This window comes from Ambystoma mexicanum, chromosome 9, assembly GCF_040938575.1.
Source record: "Ambystoma mexicanum isolate Mex_15411 chromosome 9, UKY_AmexF1_1, whole genome shotgun sequence".
Classification (NCBI taxonomy): Eukaryota; Metazoa; Chordata; class Amphibia; order Caudata; family Ambystomatidae; genus Ambystoma; species Ambystoma mexicanum.
The window spans coordinates 262014614-262030442 of record NC_090931.1 but is presented as its reverse complement, the minus strand read 5'-3'; the positions used below and the strand labels follow the sequence as shown (position 1 = coordinate 262030442).

The window sequence follows — 15829 nt, the reverse complement described above, 5'->3', positions numbered from 1 at the left end:
ACGGAAGGCGGCAAGGGTTAACGGTCACCGGTAATGGTACCGGTGACCGTTAACCCTTACCGCCTTACTACGAGGTCCCTTTGCGGGTAGGTACTTTAACGCCTGCTGTTTAGCAGGTGTTAAAAACCAACCCGCAAAGGGACCAGGGTGCTAATTATGGTACCGCAATTTGCGGCACCGTAATTAGCACCTTCCCCATAGAGCCCTATGGGGCAAAAATGGGAATGGGGAAGGACAATGGGGGAAGGGGGAATTACCGCCTCGCCAACCTTGGAATAGGGCAGTAATTCCCCTTTCCACCAAGGCGGTGCCAGTATTTTACCGGCGTGGACCAAGGTGCTAATAGCACCTTGGTCCTCCGCCTACCATGTAATGAGGCCCATAGTGTCATTCATGGCATGCAGGCTCTCCAGGGTCATATACACCCTGTGTAATAAATTGAATTGGATTAATTGGAATCTCGCATTTCACAAGACCTTCACTTGCTCCCATATCTTAGTCCACCCCCCTCCAAAATCGGAAAGCCTACATCCCTTTACCATGTGTCCCTTATGGCTATCTCCTTCTGTACTCTTGCTGCCTGCAGGGCGCTACTTAATCGTGAAACTCTCCTTTTCCCTTCTCCCAAATACCTCCTGCATCACTAGCCTGCCTTCTGGTTTCTCTGGAAATAACTTCCCATGTGTCCGCTAGTCGCTGAACTACTTTTGCATATAATAGAAAATAGCCGGTTGAGGCTTCATATGTTCATCTCCATTGTTCAAAGGACATTAATTTATCGTCTGTGAATAAGTCTTCCAGCACCCTACAGTTCCTTTCATCGAGCAAGGCCAGCCCTATCCCTCTCATTGCTGTATGGATGACTTTATTGAACCCCCATGGTAAATCCAAACTATACAAACCCTTTACCTTCAATTTGGTTAATAATGTCTTCCACACTACTTGCACCACCTGAAATACATTTGTTACCTTTCGTTTCCATGGAGTTCTATAATAACTCAATTCCCCTCCTATATTTCATGATGCGGCCCGACAACCTAGAGATTTTGGCCTCTGCGGAAGCATCCCAATCCGCACTGCCTGTAGTTGCGCTACAATGAAATATAGTTCAAACTCTGGTAAACGTAATCATCCATCCTGATATGACCGCTTCAACGTCGCTTGCCCACTCTGGATCTCCCGTTTTACACAATAATTCACCTATTTTCTCATCTAACATTTTGAAAGACTTTTTTTATCACATTTGTAAAATATAGCAGGTGAGGGAGGATCATCATTTTACACAGTGCAACTATCCCCATAAGCTTAAACGTAGTGGCTTCCAAAAGTGAACCGCTTCCCCAATTCCCAACAATGCCCGTCCAGTATTGTATACAAAGGTTTCCTACATCTCATGAGAAACCTGAATACCCAAATATTTAAAGGACTCCGACTCCCATTTCACTTCCCAGTTAGGAATATTGCGTATCCATACCTTTTTATATTTGCTGCTTTGAACAGAATCCCTCAACTGCATTCTGACCTCATTTGGTTCTTCTCCCCTAGACTCCAGAACACAGACTATCTGTTGAATTTCAATGAAATGGAACTACATCTGAGAAGAGATTTAAAGAACTGTGGACTTAAATACTGACACTCAAGCAGACTACAAATTCATGATAAAGTTTTTGCATTTTTTTATTCTGTCTTTCAGCATTCATGTCCCTACATTCAATACCTCCTGCCACAAAATGCAAGCTCCTGATGCACAACCGTGGAAACGCATCCTTTCATACAACTTGGCAATACGCCTGCATTCAGATGGTCTCTTGATTACTGGGTCAGCTCTCCTACATGATCTGGCTTTGGGGTTTCCTATAGGTCCTGTTCCTTTTAACTGTGGTGATGTCTGTCATGATTTTAGATTGGTTTCTGGAACCATGAGGTCCTAAGCCCTGTGTTGGTTGTTATTCTCAAATGGGATTTTCAGGTTCTCAGAATGTTTCCCTCCCCAGACCAGCTTACAAGGAAACCTGCCTCAATACATCTATCCACTCCTGCTACAAGTCTTCTCTGTTATACAAATTAAGGTTCTGTATTTATCGGCATACAGATACTATCTATCCACCAGTACTAGTATGTGTTAGGAAAGATTTCGTTATTGTAGGGAACTTTCCTTCCATGTGGCAACCCCTAAACTTTTTGCTATTGTTTTCAACCTGTTTTCTTGACTTTGCCAGAGAAGTACAGCCTTCTGCCGCACTTCTCTGGGCTTTCGCTCCTTTCTTATGGGGAAACTGACATGCCCTTAAGACAGTCAGTACCGGGGAGCGTGGTTTCCCGTAGTTTCTTTAATCGTGTCGCCATTTTAGTGCAACACGACACAAGAGGGCACTGTAAGCTAAGTTACAGCTCTCTTGGGTCTCTAGCCTTCTACAGACCCTAGACACTCTTGTAGGATGGTTTTTGGATCGGTGCAAGTCATTCAGGGACTGGGCTGGTGGCAGCGATCATTTGGTTTATTTTGAGCTCCTTTTGCCGTTCTGAGCACCTTTTTGCCGCGAACACAAAAGGGTGGCCCGGCTACCCAAAATGGCCGGACCACGAGGCTCCTTTGTCTCGTCCACTGTCCGTCTTGCTCCCTTTACCTTCCCCCGGGTCAGGCGACCCGGGGCCTTCCTTATTTGGGCATGTAGTTTCCCGCGAAACACGATTGCTTTTGCGGGCTTCTACATGTCGTTTGAGTGCCCCCAGGATGTGGGCTGGGCTGTCTGGTCCCAATACACATCCTGGGTGCCAGAGAGTCTAGGGTGGTGTGAATGCCTGGGACCACTGTGGTCCGTGATTGGTCCACGTATGGTATGTGTGTTGATGAGCGGATCTCCCATTGGCTCCCCTCCGTTTTGGCGCGAAGGGAACCGTGGATAAGAGGGAGCTGGAAACACCACTACCATGTCGATCTCCTGAGTTCTTACGAACCCAGGGATACAGGAGCCAAGTATCCTGCGAACACGAGGCTGGACCGAGGAATCGCTGGTGACCCCCTGAAGAACTTCTGCTCCTCATTGCTGTCGTCCGGTGAAGCCCTTTCCACCTAAGATCGAACAAGAAGGCCTGTACTGGCGCTTCGACCTATTGGAATAGCAGGACCAGCTATTCCCGGCACCTTCATCAACTCCTGCCGTAAGCCTTCGGAAGTGTCTCTGGGCCATCCAGTTGACTGACCAGCTTACTAAGGAGTCCTGCTCTGTAATCGCCGACAGGTTGGGTGGTATTCTGAGTCCGGGGCACGCTCACACGCTTCGTTTGCTTAGCAACCCTAAGCTAGAGGTGAACGGTGCTCGTTTGGCTTGAATACACCCGGCCGTTCCGTTGCCCTGCCGTGGCGACAAAACTGTGCAGGATTCTTCGATCGGGACGTCTTTTTACTCTGCACGACGACGAGACGTTCCCTGCTCTTCAGAACCTGCCAGAAGCTGCATCTATCGAGGAGAAGCTCGGGCCTGCTTGCTTCGGGGACCGGTGAGTAGATTAGCTAGGATCTGGTCGCCCTCCTGCAGTGCCCCTTGCTTTTCCCCGCTGTAAATACAGCTCCCCTTGTCCGTACTCGCGCCCTACTTCTGCCTCACAGTGGAGGCTGCGCTAGAGTCGCGGACCGTGTTCTCCTTCATTAGGGCACCCTACAGAGCTGTCCAACGTCCTCCGAAGAGCTTCACCTTCTGCCCATTGGCACCGGCGTGTGCAGGTACTTTTGAGCGCTAGGCTCCACTCTTCGTAGGGATTGGACTACCATCCAGTTAGGGGCCTCAGAAGGCGGACATATCACCCGCATTGGTTCGCACTGCCTGTTTTCCTTCCCCTGCAGGTGGATAACATATTTCGTGCTGCTAATGCTGTGAAACTGTGTATTCTGTATATATATTGGGTGGATAGTGTATGTGTGGGTTTAATATCGTTGTATATTGCTGCTTTTACTGTGGTTATTAGTTTCAAGGCCTTATAATAAATGTGTATCTATTTTTGATATAAACAACTGTTTGGAGTAGTTTGTAAGCGCTCTTGCTTTGTGTGCTCACTGCGGGCTTTCAGTCACCCTCACCCCTCTTGAGACCTAGTCTTGACCGCCGCGATCGCTACCTTGATTGGTCTGGCTTGTCCAGAGGTTACCCTGTTCCAAGTAATTAGGTTGGCCTTCTGAACTTCTGCGCCACCAGGACAGAGTTCAGAAATCCGTCTTAACAAATTGGTGTACAGCGGTGGGATACGACTGAAGGTATCCAGTGTTGCGCACGAGCCAAGGCGTTTTCAGGTTATTCCAACCAGGACACGCAGTAAAGTATTGAATATAACGTTAAAAAGGCCATAGTCCTATCAACAGTATGGAAACGAATACTTTATTAACCTTAAATGCTTCGAAATCTGAAACATTGAAGAAGATGTGTGCGGAGAGAGGGGTTTCCTCTCAAGGCACTAAATTGGAAATGATCCAGAGAATCGTGGCGTGGCAAGAAGCGCAGCTTGACGCTATAACTTCCGAGGACAGTGCAGAAGGTGGTGGGGCTGCTCTCACTGGCAGAACCGACGGTTCTGCCGCTGCACTGATCCATCACGACCACGAGGACAGGGAGGATGTAATGTCTAACGTTTCCTCTGCCAGTGTTGATGGGGAGGCTATGCTTGAATTCAAGAAGCAAGAGCTGCGGTTTAGGCAGCAGGAGCTTGAATTCAGCATAGCCAAACTGAAAATCGACCAGGCAGAAAAACAAAAAGACAGGGATCACCAGTTGGAACTGGCCAAGCTTCAGTTCGCAAATGGGTCCAAGGGTCCTGGACATGGTTCTGGGGCTTCCTCTCATCCACGGTTTCCAAAAGATCTGCTCAGTGTGTATGAGGAACGAAATGACATTATGGACTGGTTGAATGCGTTTGAGTATGCATGCGAGGTTCAAGAGGTTGATAATGCGGATAAGATTGCATGGTTACTCAGCAGACTGCCCCATTCTGGTTGCAGTGCCATTATGGAAATGTCGAAGGCTGAGCGCGCTGATTTTGCAATGTTGAAGCAGACTCTCATTTTAAAGTTTGGGAAGACTCCGACCCAATATTTGAAAAGGTTTAGAGAGTATAAGAAAAAGGAAGGTGGTACTTGGGTGTCGTATGTAGCTGAGTCCCTGAAAAACTTGACTGGCTGGGTTGAAGGTTATAAGGTTTCTACCTTCGAAGGCATGATCAATCTGGTCATGCTGGAACACATTTTTGCTTCTTCTTCCCCGGAGCTTAAGCAGCATTTGGCCGATTCGAAGGAGATAGATCCTAAGAAGCTGGCCATTGCAGCAGACTTATGGGTGTCACATCGAGTGTCCCATAAGGACAAAACTCATCCTGATAAGCAGGAGGAAGGGAAAAAGTACAAGGATGTGGTGGGTGGGGAATCTGCTAAATCTTCTTCCCAAAAGGGCCACAAAAAGAAAAATAAGGGTAAGCCATACGAGAACTCACAGGGTAGCGGAGGTTCGCCTCCGAAACAGAACTCTGGTTATAATAAGCCTCCCTACGTAAACAGACCCAATGGGGCTTGTTTTTCTTGTGGAGCAACTGACCATGTGAAGGGGGATCCCCGGTGTAAGGTTAAACCTTTGGGGGTCCACTCCGCTAATCTGGCCTTCTCCTCCTACGAGGAAGAAGAGATTACAGGAGCATCCTTCTCCTCAGACTCGTTTCCCAGCGGGATCGAGGCTGAGGTAGTTTTAGTGTCCCTGGGTTCCTGGGAGCCTAAAGTCGCAGAGGCTTATGCTAGGATTCCGGATAATACCAAGCACTACTTTAAAGACAGTGTGCTGATCAATGGAGTGGATACTCCAGCTCTTAGGGATAGTGGGTGCAGTCGAACTGTAGTGGATTCTACCTTGGTAGACTCAGAGGAAGTTGCCAGAGCTCCTCTGATGCCCACTAAGTTGGCTGACGGCCCCCTCCGTATGTTTCCCGTGATCCCTGTTAATCTAACTTTAAATGGTACAGCAGTTAGGATTCCAGTGAGCATTCAGAGAAACGTCCCGGGAAAGGTCTTGTTGGGCAATGATCTCAGAGCTCTAGGGCTCGTAGGAGACACTGCCGAAAGACCCTACACACGGTCTCAAGCACGGGCAGCATTGGCCAAGTCCAATACGCCGCCCCAGCCGAAGGGGAAACCCAAGGCGAAAGGAGTCAACAAGTCCCGACGGGGGAAAGAGAATATTCCCCCGAGCTCGCCTACCACTGCGGTGGAGGGAGTTGGTCAATCGCCCGAGCCTGACGAGGAGGTGGCGATGCCTGAAGTGTTCGACCCCAACGACCATCCTGAACTAAAAGACTTATTAGTTGAAGGAGGTCCTGATAGGGACGACTTCAGTAAGGGCCAACGTGAGTGCCCATCTCTGGAAGGCCTAAGGAGACAGGCCTGCTCCCAGCTTGAGGGTGAACCTCCTGGGAAGCATCGGATTTATTGGGAAGGTGGACTCCTGTACAGTGAGCCCACAGAGTCTACAGAAGGAGACCATAGGAGGTTGGTGGTTCCCCTTGCTGTTAGACCCTTCCTCCTGCAGTTGGCGCATGAAGTTCCCCTTGCTGGTCACCTTGGAATGAAGAGGACCAAGCAAAGGTTATCTATGCACTTCTACTGGCCCAAGATGGGGGTGCAAGTAGAAAGTCACTGCAGGAGTTGTGCCTCCTGCCAGTTGTCTGGTAAGGTTGGCGCGACAATCCAAGCTCCGTTGGTACCGCTCCCAGTTGTGGGGGTACCATTTGAAAGGGCAGGGATCGACATCGTTGGTCCCCTTGACCCGCAAACATCCTCAGGCAATAGGTTTATCCTGGTGCTGGTCGACCATGCAACCAGGTATCCTGAGGCCATCCCATTAAAGACTGTAACTGCCAAGTCAGTTGCAAAAGCTTTACTCGGCATATTTACTAGGGTTGGCTTCCCTAAAGAAGTTGTGTCAGATCGTGGCAGCAACTTTATGTCGAAGTATATGCAGGCTATGTGGAAAGAATGTGGGGTCACCTACAAGTTCTCTTCTGCATATCACCCCCAGACCAATGGTCTGGTGGAACGTTTCAACAGAACGTTAAAGAGCATGATTGGGGCTCTGGAGGAGCCCCAGAGAAGAAAATGGGATCTTCTTTTACCATGCTTGCTGTTTGCCTACAGAGAGGTACCACAGGAGGGTGTTGGCTTCAGCCCCTTCGAACTTCTGTTCGGTCATCCCGTACGGGGACCCTTAGCCATCGTCAAAGAGGGATGGGAGATGCCCACTCCCCCTGTTACTACCAATGTAGTTGACTATGTGCTAGGGCTCAGAAAACGGATGGTACTCCTGATGGGCTTGGCTAGTGAAAAGTTGAAGGCAGGACAAGCGCTGGTGAAACATTGGTACGACCAGAAAGCTTCCTTAATTCACTTTACCCCTGGTCAGCAAGTCCTGATCATGAACCCTATAAGGCCTCGCGCTTTACAGGACAAATGGTCAGGCCCTTACACAGTGGTGGAGCCCCTGGGTGAGGTGAACTATTTAGTGGACCTTGGAAGGCCTAGACAGGCTCCAAAAGTGTTCCACGTAAATAGGCTGAAGGCTTTCGTCCCAAGAGTCGAAATCGCAGCACTGCTACTGGCGTCAGACGTTGAGGAAGAGGAGTCAGAACCTCTTCCCGACCTGTTCCAAAGCGGTCCTTCAGATAGCTCCGTTGAGGGTGTCCGAGTGGCCCCTCACCTGACTTCTGATCAGCAGGCTGAGGTGAAAAGTTTGCTTAGGCAGTTTTCCCCCCTGTTTTCACAGTCGCCTGGTTTGACACCTTGGTGCAAACATAACATTGACACAGGAGACAGTGTACCTACCAAAAGTAGGGGATACAGGATGTCGGATAAAGTACGGTCTTATATTAAGACCGAGGTCAACAAGATGTTAGACCTTGGGGTGATTGAACCCTCTAGTAGTCCTTGGTCCAGTCCTGTGGTATTGGTTCCAAAGGCAGGCACCTCTGAATTGAGGTTCTGCGTGGATTACAGGGCTCTGAATGCTGTCACCAAGACAGACGCTCACCCCTTGCCTCGAACTGACGAGCTGGTGGATACCTTGGGTGCCTCCAAGTACCTCAGCACGTTTGACCTGACTGCGGGCTATTGGCAAATAGCTTTAGCAGAACATGCCAAGGAGAAGACAGCATTTTCAACTCCCGACGGGCTTTACCAATTTCGGGTAATGCCGTTCGGATTGAAGAATGCACCTGCCACTTTCCAGAGGCTTGTGAATCATGTGTTGAATGGGTTGGACGAATTCTGTCTTGCATATCTGGACGATATAGCAGTTTTCAGTGCCACCTGGGAAGACCATGTGAAACACCTCGGGATTGTGCTCCAGGCTCTTCAGAAAGCCCACTTGACCATCAAGGCGAGTAAATGCCAGATTGGACAAGGCTCAGTGGTTTACCTTGGGCATGAAGTAGGTGGAGGAAGGATACAGCCTCTCCCCAGTAAAGTACAAGCAGTACAAGACTGGCCTACCCCCACTACACAAACCCAAGTGAGAGCCTTCTTAGGACTCACGGGTTATTACCGCAATTTTATGGCAGACTATGGCACCATAGCTGCTCCGCTGACTGCCCTCACAACTCCGAAGAAACCCAAGAAGATAACTTGGACTGACGAGTGTGAGAAGGCCTTCAATGGTTTGAAAGACTCCTTGTGCCAGGCCCCTGTGCTCAGGGCCCCTGATTATCAAAGACCTTTTATCGTGCAGACGGATGCCTCTGACACTGGGATAGGAGCTGTACTATCACAAGTAGATGAGAAGGGTAAGGAACACCCTTTCGGTTTTATTAGTCGCCAGCTTAAGGACAGAGAGCTCAGATGGTCCACGGTAGAGAAAGAATGTTTCTCTGTTGTGTGGGCCCTAAGGAAGCTGCGGCCCTACCTCTATGGGACCCACTTCACTGTGCAGACTGACCATAAGCCGTTAAAGTGGCTAATGAACATGAAGGGGGAGAATCCAAAGTTGCTTAGGTGGTCCATAAGTCTACAAGGCTTCGACTTCACTATTGAGCATAGGCCAAGTGTCCAACATAGCAATGCTGATGGGTTGTCCAGAATGTTTTACCGACCTGAACAAGAGACTCATCCAGGGGTGGATTAGTTCCCCCTGTCCATAGTCTGGGAGGGGCGAGTGTTAGGAAAGATTTCGTTATTGTAGGGAACTTTCCTTCCATGTGGCAACCCCTAAACTTTTTGCTATTGTTTTCAACCTGTTTTCTTGACTTTGCCAGAGAAGTACAGCCTTCTGTCGCACTTCTCTGGGCTTTCGCTCCTTTCTTATGGGGAAACTGACATGCCCTTAAGACAGTCAGTACCGGGGAACGTGGTTTCCCGTAGTTTCTTTAATCGTGTCGCCATTTTAGTGCAACACGACACAAGAGGGCACTGTAAGCTAAGTTACAGCTCTCTTGGGTCTCTAGCCTTCTACAGACCCTAGACACTCTTGTAGGATGGTTTTTGGATCGGTGCAAGTCATTCAGGGACTGGGCTGGTGGCAGCGATCATTTGGTTTATTTTGAGCTCCTTTTGCCGTTCTGAGCACCTTTTTGCCGCGAACACAAAAGGGTGGCCCGGCTACCCAAAATGGCCGGACCACGAGGCTCCTTTGTCTCGTCCACTGTCCGTCTTGCTCCCTTTACCTTCCCCCGGGTCAGGCGACCCGGGGCCTTCCTTATTTGGGCATGTAGTTTCCCGCGAAACACGGTTGCTTTCGCGGGCTTCTACATGTCGTTTGAGTGCCCCCAGGATGTGGGCTGGGCTGTCTGGTCCCAATACACATCCTGGGTGCCAGAGAGTCTAGGGTGGTGTGAATGCCTGGGACCACTGTGGTCCGTGATTGGTCCACGTATGGTATGTGTGTTGATGAGCGGATCTCCCATTGGCTCCCCTCCGTTTTGGCGCGAAGGGAACCGTGGATAAGAGGGAGCTGGAGACACCACTACCATGTCGATCTCCTGAGTTCTTACGAACCCAGGGATACAGGAGCCAAGTATCCTGCGAACACGAGGCTGGACCGAGGAATCGCTGGTGACCCCCTGAAGAACATCTGCTCCTCATTGCTGTCGTCCGGTGAAGCCCTTTCCACCTAAGATCGAACAAGAAGGCCTGTACTGGCGCTTCGACCTATTGGAATAGCAGGACCAGCTATTCCCGGCACCTTCATCAACTCCTGCCGTAAGCCTTCGGAAGTGTCTCTGGGCCATCCAGTTGACTGACCAGCTTACTAAGGAGTCCTGCTCTGTAATCGCCGACAGGTTGGGTGGTATTCTGAGTCCGGGGCACGCTCACACGCTTCGTTTGCTTAGCAACCCTAAGCTAGAGGTGAACGGTGCTCGTTTGGCTTGAATACACCCGGCCGTTCCGTTGCCCTGCCGTGGCGGCAAAACTGTGCAGGATTCTTCGATCGGGACGTCTTTTTACTCTGCACGACGACGAGACGTTCCCTGCTCTTCAGAACCTGCCAGAAGCTGCATCTATCGAGGAGAAGCTCGGGCCTGCTTGCTTCGGGGACCGGTGAGTAGATTAGCTAGGATCTGGTCGCCCTCCTGCAGTGCCCCTTGCTTTTCCCCGCTGTAAATACAGCTCCCCTTGTCCGTACTCGCGCCCTACTTCTGCCTCACAGTGGAGGCTGCGCTAGAGTCGCGGACCGTGTTCTCCTTCATTAGGGCACCCTACAGAGCTGTCCAACGTCCTCCGAAGAGCTTCACCTTCTGCCCATTGGCACCGGCGTGTGCAGGTACTTTTGAGCGCTAGGCTCCACTCTTCGTAGGGATTGGACTACCATCCAGTTAGGGGCCTCAGAAGGCGGACATATCACCCGCATTGGTTCGCACTGCCTGTTTTCCTTCCCCTGCAGGTGGATAACATATTTCGTGCTGCTAATGCTGTGAAACTGTGTATTCTGTATATATATTGGGTGGATAGTGTATGTGTGGGTTTAATATCGTTGTATATTGCTGCTTTTACTGTGGTTATTAGTTTCAAGGCCTTATAATAAATGTGTATCTATTTTTGATATAAACAACTGTTTGGAGTAGTTTGTAAGCGCTCTTGCTTTGTGTGCTCACTGTGGGCTTTCAGTCACCCTCACCCCTCTTGAGACCTAGTCTTGACCGCCGCGATCGCTACCTTGATTGGTCTGGCTTGTCCAGAGGTTACCCTGTTCCAAGTAATTAGGTTGGCCTTCTGAACTTCTGCGCCACCAGGACAGAGTTCAGAAATCCGTCTTAACAGTATGGTCATTAAACATTTTCCTTTTTTTAACAAAGACTTCACCTTTGTCAATTCTGGTTATATCTCCTGTCGTGGAACCTATTTCAAACGCAGGGTCAGTCCTTACTTTATATTTCGCCTGCTATCAAAACATTTTCACAAATGTTCTCAGCTCTAAGAAGAAAAAGAAAATCAATTTGGGAGACTCATCGATTGCATGGGATACCTAATTCCTGAGCTGGGTGCAAAACTGAATCGAGATAAACTGACCTAGTTATCCCTATTGCTGAAGAGAATAACTAATGACACCACATGTCCCTTTCACTGATCACACATGAGTAAGTGGCTATTCGTACAGTAGTGATTATTTTGGTTATTTTGCTTATTTCTAACGCGCACCAGGCAGACCGAAATGCATTCAGGCGCAGTTGTTTACTAAAGATCGGCATTTAGCTGTGAGGAACTGTACTTGCCCTATTGTTGGATTCACTTAAATAAGGTTTTCAATTCTTTCCTGAAGCCTTCTAGGGACATGCATGATCGTATAGCAACGGGTAACTGGTTCCATAACTTTGGGCCAGATACAGAGAACCTCCTGTCACCTTTCGAGGTGCATTTGGTCCGTGGAACATCCACCAAAAGTTTATCTCCTGACCAGAGGTCTCTGGTTGGTTGATAATGGTGGATTCTAGTGGTCAGGTATCTGGGTGCAATTTTATAGTTTTTTATAGATTGCATTAAGGATCAAGTTCAGATACATGCCCACCAGGACTGGAGGGGACGATTATTGTAGAATTTCAAGAAGAGCTACCCCAGATGAATGTCAGACATCTAAGAGTCAACAGACAGAAACATGTTGGGTTATATATAGAATGCAACAAATGAATTTTGCACTGATGTTTGTATGTTAAATGTTGTTTTTTTAGTTACTGTGGTATGGTTGCGTTTTCATTTTACATTGATGTTGTGTATGTAATCGTCCTGTACAACCTGGTTTTAGGTTTGTTCCTTAATCTGTGTATTATTTAACACAGTTTTAATGAGAATCATGTCTTTTTTTTATAATAAAAATATTTGTCTTAATGATATAGCTTTTGTGTGTTACTCCTTGCCTTCCCATTAAAATGTGAATTTGAACTGTTTTCTTCTATACTATAAAATATTGTCTCGGTGTCCCCAGACAATGAAAACAGTAGGTTTATGTAACGGACCTTGCTGTGGGGATTGTATTGCTTTGATTTGACCTCATTTGTACTGCTGCAATTTTATAGTAGCATTTATACATAAGGCATGCCACTTTGAATTTTATTCGGTCCTCCACCATGAGCCAGTGGAGTGCTCTCTGGGATGTTGAGACGTGATTGCTTTTCTTTAAATGAGCAATAAGCCTGACTGCTGCATTCTGAGCCCTCTGTAGTCTCAATATCTGTTTCGCTGGAATCCCTGTCATCAGACTATTACAGTAGTCAAGGTGTGAGTTTACCAGCGCTCCTACAACCACAGAGTGATCTTGGGGTGCTATAAAGGGGAGTATGTTCCTAAGCATACGCAAGGAGTAGTATGCAGCTTTTACTTTAGCCCCTACCTGTGCCTCACTGGCCAGGTTCTCTTGCCATATACACCCAAGGTTTTTCACTTTCTTCGCAAACGGAATTTCTTCACCCAGAATCTGCAGTATTATATTTAGTTCTGTGCTTCTGTTCTTTTTCTCTGATCTAAACAATATCACCTCTGTTTTCGCTGCGTTAAGATGCAGCTGGTTACATGCCATCCTATTTTTTATATCTTGCATACACCTATTAATCCCTTCAAATGCTTCGGGCAGGTTGACTGTCTCCACATAGATCTGCGTGCCGTCGGCATAAGAATGGAATCGTAAGCTTTGTTTCCTCAAGATGTCAAACAGCGGTCGAATATACAAGTTAAAAATCAGAGGTGAGAGCGCTGACCCTTATTAGTTCCGAGAGAAAGGCTCCCAGGGTCACCTTTTGGGTTCTATCCTGCAAGAAGGAATCAAACCAGTCCACCACTACTTTAGCGGCTCTCCCTATTTTTCCAATCCTACGAAGGATGATCTTATGGTTGATCGTATCAAATGCCGCAAACGGGTCAAGCATCAAAAGTATAGTGGAGCTTCCCCTGTCTGCAGCTTCCAATGCTTGATGCAAAATCGAATGGCATTAGACACCATCTTGGCCTCTAAACAGGGCGTTTGCCCTCTTGTTGGATCTGAATGCCGTACTTATATTCCAAATTAAGGTGAAAATATCCCCAATATCTTCTATCACATCAAGAAAGTTGTGCCTATACTATACCAAGATAACCCTTGTGCCAAATGTTCCTTATGGTTTTGGTTAAAAGGTTCAATTGGTTGACTAGGAGTCTCTATATTGCATGGGATGTTGCTAGTACGTGTAGTCCTGCTAGTGGTATAGTGTCTATTCCTTTTAGCCACATGCTTTGTTACCTGCTTGGGAAATAAAACCGAGAATGACCTGAAAGTATGCGAAAGTTTGCTGTTAATGAAGACCTCTGAAGAGTTGAAGGAACGAGATATGAGAATAGTTGAGTTGCTTGCCCAAAAGATTTGACGGTATGAGACTTGTGTCATTGGGCCTTATTAAGAGCATGGCCATGCATACCGCCATGCTCGCCACCGGCACCGCCTCCCACGATTGGACAATAACCGGCCCATTTCGAGATGAATAGGCCCATGTTTTGGGCATGGGACAAGGTAGGACCTTGTAGCACAGCACACGCTCAAGCTTTCCTAGCACGAGCAGACAGTTCCGTTACAGTTATCAGGTTCTTCGATGGTTAATTCTCTTTTCAACAAAAAGTCTCTTGCCTTCGAGGGCCTGATGTATTCAACAACAAACAAAAGGTTCCCTTGCAAAATGACTTTGGTTGAGGACTTTTCACCTCTGGATTTCCCTCGACCGGGCTTGGACCCACTTGACAAGGGGGGATCATTCACTTCCCCTGGTCTTCCAATGCTTCTTACTTTCACAAGTCTTAATGTCTTTTTTTTTTTTTAAATTGGTTTTATTGATTTTAAACTAAAATAATACACATTACATAGTGTCTGAATATTAGCGCATGGTTACATCAGAAGAGCAAAGGTTTAGTTCCTTTTATACTTTAAATCGTCGTCATATTCTTCTCTGTACTTTAGTTGTAACAGGTAACAAAACATAACCCTTACCCATCACCCATCCCCCACCCCCTGTTGGTTGGGCGGACATCATAAAGTCATCTTTCCGTTTTTAATGTGTTTGGAAAAGGTAGTTGTAGATCTGCTGCTGTGGGACATCCTTGAATGCTGGGTCCAAATCATCTTGCTATGTCGAATTTGTAAGATCTCTGGCTTGCATTAAGATCCTGGGGCTTCCTCAGGTTGGGGGTCTATGGCCACTGAAAGATGTTTGTCTCGAAAGTCTAACCATAGGATCTCACCTTGCGATGCTTTGTTGTGTAGGGAGGCGGTGATCATTTCCATTGCTGTAACGCTCACCTGACTCCCACGGAGGCGCTGGCCTGGTTTGGATTGCTGTGGCCTCTTCTAGGGTGATGCGCAGGACTCGGAAGATGGAATGGACCGGACCCCCAAATCTGGCTTGTCTGGCTCGTAGAAATATCCTTCTGTGTGTGAAAAGGGAGTATTAACAATCTGCGGGATAATGCGTAGGCCTCCCACTCCCCTTCTCACCCTCCACGAAACCCTTCTGCGATTCCCCGTGAAGTCTCACCTTAGGGTCTGAAAGGACGAGCTCTCCATCCTGCTTCTGATGCAGGGGCGCGTTGTTATCCAGTTACTTCACTGGATCTCGGATTGGTGAGAGTTCAAGTTCGCTTGACTTTTCCGGTAAGGTAAGGTACACTAAGAATTCTGTTGCAAGTTCAAGCTTTAAATAACCATTGTCTGTTTTCTCTATTTCAGGTGCTGAGTGAAGATTCCGAGTTAGAGTAATGGAACCGTCGAAGGAAAATTCTGGTGAGTTTTTGATGAGTGGTTCCTCTAGTGTTCTTGCGTTAATGCACTAATGCTTGTCTTTTTCCCCTTGGGGGCCGAGGTTCGGAAATGCCGAAGATACGGCGCCGACCCGAAGTGAGAAGAGATGTCCCAATAGGTGTGCAGTCATAATGTCGACATCAATAATGTCGACAGTCAAAATGTTGACAAAATAATGTCGAAAATGTATAATGTCGACATACAAAAATGTCGACACAATACATTTTCGACATTATTTAGTCGACATTTAATAAAAGCATAAATACATTCTCTATATATATTTTGTTGATGGTAAGTTCGATATATCAGTATGTTTATTAAATTGAATGTAGTATATATAAGCAAATGTAACTGTACAACATAATAAATAAATAAAATTAACAATACTTTTAATTTAATAAATATATAATTAAATACAACACCTTTTTGTAATTCATTCTAACTTGTTATATAATAAACAACCAGTAGATGGCGCTTGAGAGCTAAAAATGTATGTTTATAATTATTAACTTATAATTGTTTTGACTTTCTACGTAAGGTACGTAGCACAACGTAAACGTGAG

General features: G+C 47.2%; 1 protein-coding gene across 6 annotated transcripts in view; it reads left to right on the top strand.

Annotated features, from left to right (window-relative positions):
- Positions 1–15829, top strand: part of LOC138487942 (zinc finger protein 354A-like) — a 212441-nt gene that overhangs the window by 70667 nt on the left and 125945 nt on the right. The gene's annotated exons all lie outside the window — the stretch shown is intronic.